General features: G+C 38.0%; 1 long non-coding RNA gene across 1 annotated transcript; it reads left to right on the forward strand.

The window, feature by feature from the left end:
• The first annotated feature begins 525 nt into the window (after positions 1-525).
• On the forward strand, positions 526-5,455 carry LOC129926773 (uncharacterized). The gene is made up of 2 exons (XR_008778511.1): positions 526-1,632; positions 4,743-5,455. It is a non-coding gene; the product is annotated as an uncharacterized LOC129926773 (long non-coding RNA).
• The last annotated feature ends 8,051 nt before the right edge of the window (positions 5,456-13,506 follow it).

The following is a 13,506-nucleotide window of genomic DNA, read 5'->3' on the forward strand; positions in this document are numbered from 1 at the left end:
AAAACAATTGGGGATGGGGAGGGGGAGTATTTGAAAATTCCCACGACCCCCCCCCCCCCAATTTGGAGGGCAACCAAATTAGTGTGTTTTTTTATATAAAAAAAAATATTACGCAAAATGCGGAGGCCTCAAAAGAGGTCAAGCCCTGGGCCCCCCAACGATGAAAAATTCCTAGCTACGCCCCTGGTGGCCGCCTGTTCGAGTGATATGCACTTCAATGCTCGTCGTCAATGACGTCATCCCCCGACGTCACGCATGAGGTTTGGCCTGGAATGAATGATCTTCATTTCGAAAGAAGTGTCCGAAACTTTTAAAAAAATTCCACATCACTTACACAATAGACCTGTTTTTTTACAAAGCGTATACCAAATCTTGTCTGTCTGGTAAAAAGTTTGAACACGTCATTTCTCCCATTCCCATTCTTGGATCAAGTTGAAACTTTAGCACAATTATTCTTTGGCGAAGAAAATAAATGAATCAATAACAAAAAAAATTAACAAATTTGTACTGGGGAGGGGGCGCGGTGGCATATTGGTTAAGCGCTCGGCTTTGTGAAGACTGGGATTTTGAATTTCGGTCCACCCAAATCTAATGGTGACCTGACTTAATTTGGGAAAGTAAAGGCGGTTGGTCGTTGTGCTGGCCACATGACACCCTGCTCGTTAAAAGTTGGCCATAGAAACAGATGACCTTAACATCATCTGCCCCATAGATCGCAAGGTCTGAAAGGGAAACTTTCCTTTTACAATATTGAAATTTATAGTTGCGAATGTCCAAAAAGTCCGTCACGCCGTTCCACAAGGGGGCCGTCATCAGTGTCTCGTTAGCTGGAGTGGCGGTCCTTGCACGGAACAGTGGCGGTTACAGTATAGGAATATGAGACAAGCTCCCCAAGTTAGCACTGTTCTCGGCCACTTGTAGCGAGTGGGGCCCAGGAACGGGGACGGTGCGCTGTGTACACGTCTAGGTCCGGTCTGGCCCAGTCAATCGATATGGCCGTCTACCGTTGGGAGCCCTCAGACCAGTGGCGTAGCTAAAGTGGGGGTAGGAGGGGGGAGCATTTCAAAATCCCCCCGGGTCCCCACTTGAGGGGGGCCCCCTAATGAGTGTTTTTTACATTGAAAGTTTAATATTAAGCAACTGCAGGGGCCCCCAAAGAGGCCAAGCCCCCAGGGCCCCCAATCGATGAAAAATTCCTAGCTACGCCCCTGCCTCAGACAGGACAGAGGTGAAGAGCCCTACGTCCAGGACTGGTAGTTAGATAAAAGCCTTTCTAACCACCAATGGGATAATGGCGCCTACGCCCTTCTGGACTTCACTGTAGGTAGACAACTAGAGCGTGACCGCTATGTCGAAGGCGCCGATTAGTCGCCGATTTTGGGTTGTTTCGTTTACGCACGCACTGCTAGTTTTTAAATAACGATTTATACCTTTACTAACTCTGACCTAGAAGAGCGATAGTGAAGCTATTTTTAGGTGCTTATCATGGCTTATGATTATCTCATCTCTTCAGCATGTTGGAATGGATTTTTTGAAAGCCTTCAAAATGAAACATATTTAGGCTTATGAATAAGATTCTAATGGGAATATTAATGTTTCAGCTGTAGAATATGGATATAAATAATGATTGGGGTAAGTAATTCTAGTAGTAAGTACTAGTGAAGTAGTAGACTAGTCACTTAAGTCACTAGACGTGACTAGACACTAGTGATTTTGATTAGTTAGTGACTACATCTAGATCTAGTACTACTACTAGATCTAGTACTACTAGTTAGATCTAGTTAGTAGTAGAGTTATAGAGTAGATCTAGATCTATATAATAAGTATATTACTATATAATAAATAACTCTACGAAATAAATTATAGACTATAGAGATAGACTAGATGAAGATTCAAGATCTAGACTCTATCATTAGTGACTAGATCTAGTACTACTACTAGATCTAGTACTACTAGTTACTAGTAGTACTACTAGTAACTAGATCTAGAGAATCTAGTTAGTAGTAGAGTTATAGAGTAGATCTAGATCTATATAATAAGTATATTACTATATAATAAATAACTCTACGAAATAAATTATATATATATAGACTATAGAGATAGACTAGATGAAGATTCAAGATCTAGACTAGACCTAGACGACTAGACTATACTAGTACTAGATCTAGAGTATTCTAGAGTTTCTAGAGACGAGTAATCTAGACAAACTAGAATCTAGATAGTTACAGTAGAGACAGTACTACAGTAGAGTCTAGATCTAGAAAAAATCTAGAACTAGAGTTAACTAGACTAATCTAGGTCTAGAGTTTCTAGTAGCAAATTGGGTAGCAATTTGTATAAATTTGTTGAATTTGTCTCATTAACATTTGACAAATTTGAGACCAATTTTTTTTAGTAGTGAAAATGAATAAAAAAATTGATGCTAGATCATGAGTAGATCCAGTATTGAATATATGTTAGAATAGATCTAGTGAAAGGGGAGATTGGAAGGCAACTAGATCTAGATCTAATCTAAAATAATCTAAATTATATGACGTGATATTTGGGTACTTGGGTTTACTCAAGTTTACTGTCATTGACCTCAAGTCCTGCTGGTCGAGATGCTTCTTCTAGTTGTGTGAAAAAACTAGCAATGTCAGACGTTTCTTTACCCAATAAGGCAATGTCATCGGCATAAGCAAGGTATTGTAGAGGTTAGCTGTATATCGTGCCTGTTGGTTGTGGACCCACAGTTGTGGATCTATCTGATCTGAAATCAGATTACTAGTCACCTAAGATTTCTTCTGAGTATTTTCCTAGCCTCTTAGTTATAAGCCTAGACAGGATCTTAGAAGTCACATTTAGTAGAGAGATTCCTCTGTAATTGCAGCACTTTAGCTTGGATCCTTTTTTTGTGTATTGGGATTATAAGAGCTATTTCCCATTCTGTTGGTATTACTTCTTCTTCCCAAATTCTTGATATTAGTCTGTGTATTTGGGAATCTAAGTGTTCTCCTCCATATTTAATTAGTTGTGCTGTAATTTGGTCCTCTCCTGGTGCTTTGTGATTCTTTGTGGTCCTAATTATTTCTGATGTTTCAATGAGTGTTGGTTCACTAAGGGATCTGGTCCTCCAATGTGGCAGTTCATATTCTCCATTGTCCCCTCAAAAGTATTCAGCCCATTCCACAATCAAATAATTCAAATAATTAAACCGTCTTACTAGAAATAGTTTTACCTTTCAGCAAAGGAAAATGTCAAAATCTGTTTTCACTTGCTTGCCTGGAAAAATGGGAAAGTTTTGTTTGAAAAGATTTAGCATGCACATACATTTCATGTGCAATACCTCCGAAGAAAAAAAAAGTTTGAGTCTTCCACTCTTCATTAGAAATATTAGTAGCAAAGTCATAGTCAATGTCCTTCAAGGAACGTAACAATTTCTTCCTTGAGATCCAATATTCTACTCAATATCTTGTCCATGTTAAGCCAGCGGACACTACTGTGGTACCGATCATTGGAATGTTTTATTTCCAAATCTTCAAGTACTTCTCTGAGTTTCAATCTTTGACTGGATCTTTAAAATATTGCAAATAATAAGAATTTACGCTAGGTTTAGTTTAGGCTTTTTAGAATGATGTGTAGAGACTATTTCTTTCACCTCTTCATCATAACTGATAAGAATCAGAAATTTCAATAATTTATATAGATATTTAAAATTAGTTATTTTTTATATATTTGCATTCTTTATATGTATAATCTATGAGCTCACCTAATTTCTGTAGGTATGCGCAGGTCGCATAAAACAGTTAGGCGGGTCTCATGTGGCCTGTGGGCCGTAATTTGCACACTTTTGATCTAGCATATCCGATCCATGTCTCTTATCTATGAGTATATGATCTATTTGATTCTGGGTGTTAAATCGAGTGAGATCCAGGTTACCTTGTGAATACTCTCATGTTAAAATTTAGTGTTGCAGATAGACATTCCGGTAAAACTTTACATCGCAGGACCCTAGTTTTTCAGGTCAATTATTTGGCAGCTGTCTATCCGCACGTATGATGACGTACTGACGTGACCTCACCTGCTCGCGCGCAGAGCGCGCCCGGTCACTGCCCTCTCTCTCTCTCTCTCTCTCTCTCTCTCTCTCTCTCTCCTCTTTTAGTACATTAAATCGTAGATCTATGTAATATAGATTTAGATTTTTTTGTACAAATTATTCTTGGAATAACTATTAATGTCTCACTAATCTTATGCCATTATTGTTGGACTATTCATGTAAGCTTTCTTTGCCAATTGTTGGCCTGTATGCTGGTTCTTTTCCAATTTTTGCATTAAAATCTCCTAGGATTTATTTTGATGTTATGCTTTGGTGCTTCATCATAAATTCTTTCCAGTCCATCATAGAAGGCTTCTTTTGTGTTATCATCTGCATCTTCAGTAGGGGTATGGACATTGATGAATAATATGTTGAAGAATTTTCCTCTCAAACGTAGTGAGCAGAGTCTATCACTTACAGGTTTAAGTCCAATGACATTACCTGCCATTTTCTTTTTACAGCAAAACCTGTACCTAAGTTAATGCTTCCACCACTATAAAATATAGTATACTCCTTAGTACTGAGAATGTTTTTCCACCTGGTTTCCTGTATGGCTACAAGAGGTATCCTTTATTTCTTTAACACTTCAGTAAGTTGGGCTAGCGCACCTGCTCTATAAAGGCTTTGCACGTTCCATGTTGCAAAACAAAAATCATGTCTTTTCCAGGCCAAGGCTGTTTTCCTTTGAGATCTGTCCAGGTTTTCTTGTGAGTAGAAGCTTTCAGGACAGTATTTGTTTTTTATATGACAAAGTAGTTAGCCCTGCGCACAACCTTCTGGGGGACTGCCCCTTTCATCTCTCTGGATAGCTGCCTTTATTTTCGGGTAAGGTGCCATAGCCTTTGTTGATCCCTCCACTAATTTCTCACAATTTATTGAATTAGAATTAGAAAAGCTGAAAAGAAAGAGAGGGATAAACTAGAAACAGATATAGGGGAATAAGAGAAAGAGATGAAAGAGCAGCTCAACGAGCTCATCAAAAAGAATTAAAAGACTTAGAACTCAAACAAAAACAATTAGAAACCAAACAAAAAGAAAGTGAGGAATGGATAGAATTAGCAAAAGTAGAAGCAGTCAAAGTAAACCCTAATATATCGACCCAACAAACATCTCCAAATTCCATAACTTTAGCATCAAAGAGGAAACTCTTGAAAATTACTTGGATTAATTTGAACACATAGCATCAACCTACACAATGTTTAGTGAAGAAATGGCAAAACAATTATTATTCTGTCGGGAGAATCTTCTCTCGATATTAATTGGAAAAAAAAATATTTGTTTGGTTTTGTATATTGTAATTCTGATTCTCTCTAACAGGCCTTCTGTAAACACTGCTCAACAGAACACATCTAACTCAAGAACTTGACAACAAGAGTTCCACTTTCTTCTAGACACATTACATAAGCAGCAATGTTTTCATTAGCTTTTTCACGTTTGACATTAAGAACTCTAGCAATTGTTATTATTATTTATATTGTCTGATTTAGATCAATAATATGTCTAATCTGGGTCTGTCGAGTTTGTGTTGATCAAAAGATTGATTGTTTCTGTACACATAGTATTACTCTTATTAACAGACTTACAGATCTTGACATATGTTGGGAAGCATGGTCCAGAGGCTAAGTACGTTTGTGTTGGCTACCTAAGGCTGACACACTCTTCAAGAGTGGGAGAACAAACTCACAAGTAAACTCTGCACTCTATCCAGAAGAAATGAAGAAATTAATTGTAGACAAAATAAATGAGAAATGGACGAGCTCTCATCCAAATCACAAGAAAGATGACGATTACTATAAGCTATCCCGACAAGACCAACATATAATCTTTCAACTCAGGACCGGACACAACAGAATGCGACAACACATGTTCCGGAAGCTCAAAATTGGAACCAGTGAAATCTGCCCATGTGGAGTATCACCAGAAAATGCCGACCACGTCCTCCAAAACTGCTCTCTCTACCAAGAGGCCCGTATAAGACATTGGCCCCAAATCGCCCCAATAGAAAGAAAACTATATGGAGAGCTCCCTGATTTGGAAACCACTGCACAGTTCATCTCATGTATTGGTCTAGTCATATGAACACTCCAACATAACAATGAGAATGATGAAGAAGAACTCTTTGGTGCTTAAAACAAGAAACACTGTTTTTGTGGCTGTTCTAAAGCCTGAGCTGGATTATGTACATTAAATAAAAATAAAATTCATCAAGATTTTCTAGTTTGTATGAGACTTTATTGAGTTTCTGAAATTTTTTCAATTTTATGCTCCAGACTTGTAGCAAGAACACTAAATTATTTATGTAACTACACTTGAACCACTGAGACATGATCTGACACCATTTTCCCTTTTTACTTAGAAATATAATAAACACAAAAAGTGAATTAATAAAGGAAATTTCACAGAAGTTAATTCATCGCAGACAGAACCAATTACCACAAAATAACCAAGACTGTATGGCAGTGTAGAACAGCTAAAAAGTAAACAGCACATTTTTTTCTATGGGACAGGTTGTGGTGACTAAGTGGTAAAGCACTTGGCTTTCAAACTGAGGGGTCTCGAGTTTGAATCCGAGTGATGACTGGGTTTTTAATTTCAGGATTTTAAGGGCGCTCCTGAGTCCACAAAACTGTAATGGGTACCTGGAAATAGTTGGGGAAATGTAAAGGCCATTGGTCATTGTGCTGGCCACATGATACCCTCATTAACTGTGGGCCACATAAACAGATGACCTATACATCATCTGTCTTATAGATCACAAGGTCTAAATGAGGAAAAGTGGGCAGCTAAAGAGCCTAAAAGTCAGCAACATAAATGTGGCTTGAAGAAGAATGAATTAAAGCTCTCATTTTATAAGGTTACATCCTGACAAGTTGATTTTATAAAGAAACAATGTTGTAATACAGAAATATAAGATCACAATATAGTTTCTCAATACATTGAGCCTCTAATAAGAAAGAAATGTAACAAGCAAAATAAAAAAATAAACAAAGCTTATTAAATAGCTGCACATTTACAGGCACATATCTCAATACTGTTAGTTCTATTTCACTTTTCACATTCTTCTTCTTCTTCTAGCCAGCTTTATTGCTGTGAGCTCTTTTGTAGACTGTGCCAAGGAAAAAAAGTGTGCCGTTTTCTTCAGTTGTTCAGCACTGCCATACAGGGTGTTGGTTATGTTGGGCTGTAGTGGAAGTAGGGTCTGCCTAAGGTGGATTAGGGAGGGGCATTCAAAGAGGATATGGTTTACGGTTTCAAAGGGGTGGGCGCAGTGTCTGCAAAGGGGTAGTTGTATGGAGTTTATTTTGTTCAGGTGGTAATTTAATAGTAGTGTGTGTCCTGTTCTTAGTTGGAAGATTGTAGATTGTTCTTTGCGGGGGAGGAAGTTAATACTGTCCAGTTTGTTAGGCGTAGTCATTTCTCTGTACATGGCTCTGCCTGTGTTTCCTGATGCCCATTGGTTGAGCCACTCCTCTTTGTGATTGTTGACTAACATTGACCTTAGGGTGAGGTAACGCCTTTGATAGCTTATCTGCCTTTTCATTTCCCATGATGTCAATGTGTCCAGGGATCCACTGTAGTGTGATATTGATATTTAATTTTGATATCATCTGGTGGATTATCACAATGAGTGTTGTCAACTCTCTTGGGATGTTTGAGGTGCTGCTGTTAAGTGCTTGCAGAGTAGATTGGGAGTCTGTAAAGACAACAATATCTGATGGTGGTTGCACTCCTTCATATAATTTGTTTTCCACTGTCTGAAGTGCTATGGTAATTGCCTCAATTTTGCCTTGGAAGTTTGAGCAGTATTCGCCACAGGGTGTGCTTATCTCAAAGTGTTTATTTTTAGGGAAGACCAGGAAGGCACCAAGACCAGCACTGATGGTAGCTTTGAAAGCCGATCCGTCTGTATAAATATGGAAAGCTGTTTTTTTATAGCTTTCGATTGTTTCAAGCGTGCCTACTTTGAGCTTCAGTGGATTTAATTCTTTGTTAAGGTGTTATTTAGTAAATGTATTTTGATGGTTGGTTGTTTGTAGTTTAGTCCAGGCGTAATGTTTGAAAACCTGGTAATTTTTTCTCTGTTATTGGGTAGGTGGTGTTTTAGGGCTAGTTCATCAGTAAGTTAATTCAGAGTCTTTTGCTTTTTTGGTTGTTTTTCCTATATTTCCTCCAACCTTCTGTATCTCTCAATAGCTTCTAATGCTGCTCTGTTGCGCCTTAACTTAAGAGGTTCAATATTGGAGTCTATTTCTCAGGCTGCTGTGGGAGTAGTTCTCATACCTCCACTAATTAGCCGCAAGGCTTGGTTTTGGATTGTATCTAATGATGATTGATAGGTTTTGTTGGCAGCTACTTGTATGGAGAGACAGTTATCCATTTCAGATCTGACATATCCAGTGTATAACTGTCTTAAGGTTTTCTTATCAGCTCCCCAGGATGTTCCTTCTAGGTGTTTTATTATGTTTAATCTTAGTGATGCCTTTTCTATTAAATCTGCCATAAAGTGTTTTAGAGACAGTCTTTGGTCTAGTTTTACACCAAGATATGTTGGATTTTCTTCTTTATTTATTGGCTGAAAGTCTATTTTTAGGATGTAGTTTCTTTTTGCTGTTTTGTTGCTGTTGCTAAAGATTGAATAAACTGACTTTTCTTTGTTTATTTCCATCTTCCATAATTTTGAATATGTGGAGATAGTTGTGAGGGCTCTATTTAGTTTGGATCTAGTCAGCACTGGATATTTCTCTGTAGTCCAAATTAAAAGGTCGTCTGCATAAAGTGCCTTATTGACCGAAATGAGGTCCGGGAGGTCATTCATGAAGATTAGAAAGAGAGTGCAGCTAAGGGCTGAACCTTGTGTAGTCCTTCTTCCAAACTTTTTTTACTAGAGATGGCACCTTCGAATTGGGTTTGGATGGTTCTGTTTTTTAAGAATGCCCTGATCCAGCTGTACATTTTTCCATGGATGCCCATTTTTTTCATCTTCAAAAATAGACCTTTTCTCCACGCTCTATCATAGGCTTGCTGCAAATCTATAAATACTGCTGTAGTGTGCTTGTTTTCATGAAACCCTTCTTCTGCGTCCTGGATAAAACGAAAGAGGTGGTCTTCTGTTCTACTTTCCTAAAGCCAGCTTGTGCATTGTGGAGTGAGCAAGTACTTTCTAGCCACCAATAAAGTCGGTTATTGATCATTTTTTCTGCCATTTTACCAGTGTTGGATGTTAGAGAAATTGGTCTATAACTTTTTGAGTCTCCAGGTGGTTTATTTTTCTTTAAAATGGGTATTATGTTTGCGGTTCTCCATTCCTGTGGTATGTCTCCAGTTTTCCATGTTTGGTTGATAAAGTTAAGTATACAGTTTTGGGCCTGTGGTCCTAGTCCCTGAATCATTTCATTTGTTATTTTATCGTTTCCAGGGGATTTTCTTGACTTGAGGCTTGAGGGCAGTATTGAGCTCATGTAGGGTGAAGGGAGTGTCAAAGATCTGACAGTTGACTGTTGGAGCTTTTTCTTCTTTCTTTAAGATATTACTGAAGGCCTGGTCCAGTTGTTTTCTTGGCTTTGACTTGTTAATGCTGGCAAAATATTTATTGAAGGTTTCAGCCTTTTTAAGGTTTTCTGTTATTATGTCGTCAGTGCCTTTTATAGGTTGGGGGTTTGTTATTTGTTTCTTTCCTGTTAACCGGTGCAGAAGGGTCCAGGCCTTTCGACCATCCTTGTTTAGATCTAGTTGTTCGCATGTTGTGGTCCACTTTTTCTTTTTTTCTGTTTTAATTTTGTATCTTATAAGCCCTGTCAATTTGTTGTACGTTGTCTTCTTCTCTCTAGTAGTTTTTTTTTCTATAGTCTTCCTGGCCATGTTTCTTTCTTTTTCTAATTTATCTAATTCAGGTGTCCAAAAAGGTTTGTATTTCTTAAGTTGGCCTTGAGGGATGTGTTTTTTTGCTGCTTGTAAGATGTTGGAGACTATAGTTGTGTAGGTTGAATTGACGTCTGTCTCAATTATGCTTGATAGTCTTGTGTCTGTTTCTTGTGAAAAAGCTGCCCAGTTAGCTTTTTTATAGTTCCATCTAGTTGTTTTGTTGGATTGGTATCTACCTGGCATTCCAATATTGAGGAGTATAGGCCTGTGGTCACTACCTATGTCTTCAAGTACTGTTATTTTAGAAGAGTTGGTAATGTCTGTAGAGATAAAAGTTAGGTCAGGTCTGCTAGTTGTGTTGTGTGCTCTGTGGAGGAAAGTTGGAGGTGAAGTTTTGTTTTGCAGAAGTTGTAGGTTAGAGGCATTTGTTACATCCTATATTTCTTTGCCACGCTTGTTGTAGTGTGGGTAGCCTAGGGAAGGTGTGTGTGCATTGATGTTGCCAGCTATTATTGTCCTTGTGTAGTGTGGTAGTTGTATGTCTATTTCTGCTGTTGATGATGGTGGGCAATAGTAGTTTTTGATGTTGTTCCTCCTCTCCAAAGAAGTATTTCCTGCGTGTCGATGTCTGTATTGTTCTGTATTTGTTTTACTGTGGCTTGTGTGTTGTTTCTTATGAGGGTCATAATTCCCTGACATTTGGTGCAAAGGAATCTGTACTGTGTGTAGCCTGTGATGTTTATTTTTTTCTTGGGCAGTAGTGTTTCTTGCAATAGCGCTATGTGTATATCATGCTTCTTGAGTATGTGTTGTCTTGTTTTGTAGGCCTAAGATGTTGAGTTGCAAAAGGTTTAGGTGTTTGCTGCTCAGTAGCTGACTTATCACAGGCAGTCCTGGAAGAAACTGCCATGCGCAGACCTTTTACGAGGCGACGTCTGAGCTCGTATGGATTTTTCGTTAAATTCGTTGGCATTTAGTGTAGGCTGGCTGTTTCCTCAGGCTTTTTAAAAATCTATAAATATATATAGTCCCCGCATTTTAAGGGAGTTTTCGGTCTTGGCAATTTTCTCCAATACTGACATAAAAGGAAACATCTAGGTCTGAAGACTGTAACCGGAATATCCATGGGACAAGGTGGGGTTGGCCAATGGTCCATTCTCCGCCATCCATAGAGCTCTCCAAATGGAACTTTTCTGCAGTAGAAAGCTTAAAGTGGACTGTGCCCTGGGTATGCCCTGTGGAATCGTCACATCCTGGCCCCTTCACGATATCACATTCACCAGATCCAGAAAAAAAACACTTCATGATGGATTTATATCTAGTATTAGAATGTAGTGAGACAAGGACCTCTGTCTGGTGTAGTGCAATCCAGACCTCCGTCAACAAGCACCTAGAGGGGGGGAAGGTCCACTATTATTCACTTAGTGAAATGCAAGTGGAAAGGCAGTGGGGTTATTTATTTCTCTTGGTCATTTCCAAGCCCCGATACCCACACGGGGGAGTATCGCCACAGAGTGGAGGTTTGGAGAGTTTTCCTTCTCCTAGATGGGTTGCGTTATTTAGGCTGACGTGCCCTATCAACACGAAGCTAAACTGGTTTTGAGGCGCCAGTGTTCCGCCTTTCATCCTTTCTCCTGTCAGTTTGTAACAACACATACAAAAGGAAAGTTTCCCTTTCAGACCTTGTGGTCTATAGGACAGATGATATAAAGGTCATCTGTTTCTGTGGCCTATTGTAAGTGAGGGTGTCATGTGGCCAGCACAATGACCAACCGCCTTTACTTTTCCCCAATTAAAATTACATGTAGCCAATAATCATTTAACTCTTTGGTTAATTATGTTTTGTTAAGGACAATGAATAATAGTGCTATGTTTCAACTTGATCTGAGTATGGGAAGTGGGAGAATAACATGTACACAATTTTTATCAAAAAGTCAGTCAGACTTGATAAAAGCTTTATAAAAAGTATATTGATATAGACTAGTTTAGGTAACCAAGTGAGCTAAAAGATAAACAAAAATTGTGATGTTTGTGACTCATGGAGTTTTTATTTGTATTTTAAGGATCGTCATACCATTTTAAGATCCTGGGATGTGAAAGACTTTGCACCGGACTGTCGTCAGTATCTTTACCTCTTCCATGCCGGCAATAAAATTTCATCTGAAACTTGTTGGTAAATATTTATTTTTTATTATATTGCTCTAGATCTAGATCCTAGAGGCTTTTTTTGCAGTCTGTAAATGTTTATTTTTAATTTTCAAACATTAATATAAAAATAATTTTTGTTTTATTATAATTGCTTTGTGCTATATTATAAACAAAAAATTTATAAAAGTCTAATCAAAGCATTCTTTTCACCCCGAATGGCAAAAAAAAATTAATTCCATCTAAATGTGGAAAATAATTCAGGATTCAAAGAGTTCTAATGGGTACCTGACTTTAGTTAGGGAATTGTAAAGGTGGTTGATCATTGTGTTGGCCACATGACACCCTCATTAACCATGGGCCACAGAAACAACATCTACCACATAGACCGCAAGGTCTGCAAGGGGAACTTAACATACATTTAATGCTTTACTTTTTGGTATAAACTTAAGTTTGTTAGCTTCAACTAAATAATGACTTAAGGGGAGACTAACGCTCTGAAAACAATAAATTGGGAAAAAAAGATTTGAATGCTGGGACAAGAAGCCCCCGGATGAGGCTGCCAAGTGATTGGTTCAAATTTCACACAGTTCAGGCCAAACTCTTAGGCCCTTACTCAAATAGAGTTAGAATATCATTAATGTTATTAATATATTTACATTTTGACATCAAAGTTTGTACTTCACCGATCATATTGTGCGTAAAGATGGGTTAGGGTTAGGTTAGATGAGTTCAGCTTTGCTTTGTTAGCCAACAACTGTCTGTATCCTGGACTGTCCACACTTGTATTATTGCTGGTACACTTTCAGCAGTAAGTTGACTTTAAAACATTCCTAAGTTATGACTGTTTTAGTTTTCAACTTCCTTTTAAAATAACTCTAGAACAAAATGGTGACAAAATGAGCCTTATAAACTCAAGAACCCTACATATAACAAATAATTTAAAAGTTTTTAAAAACAATTTTTCATTGCATTGCACTATTCATTCTAGATTTTTCTTTGTTTCTGGCATTCATCAAAACTGTATCTAGTTAAACTACCAACTATGTCATTTCTTTGGGCAGCTGCTGGATAGGGTGGGTGCCTAATGTAAAGCTTGGCATTTGTTAAGATCAATAGAGAGGCAATAATGTTTGGGCATCCCATGTTTTTAAAAAATCTAAAGCTAAGGAACTAAGTAGAAAGATGGTCAACATCTTTGTGGTGCCCCAATGGTCTAACATGCTAAGGGATAGGTAAATGTGATGAAGGAATGCAGCTTGGAAAAGAAATATTGTCTCTCTCGGCAGATGAAGATTAACAAACATTTCATTCTGAAATTGATTTAACATTTGTAATGTGTCTCTCTAACACCAGAATATAAAACTCTATAAGACTTGGAATAATCTAATTAGTTTCTTACTTCCAATGCCACACCAGGTGAG

The sequence above is a fragment of the Biomphalaria glabrata genome, chromosome 6 (genome assembly GCF_947242115.1).
Source record: "Biomphalaria glabrata chromosome 6, xgBioGlab47.1, whole genome shotgun sequence".
Lineage (NCBI taxonomy): Eukaryota > Metazoa > Mollusca > Gastropoda > Planorbidae > Biomphalaria > Biomphalaria glabrata.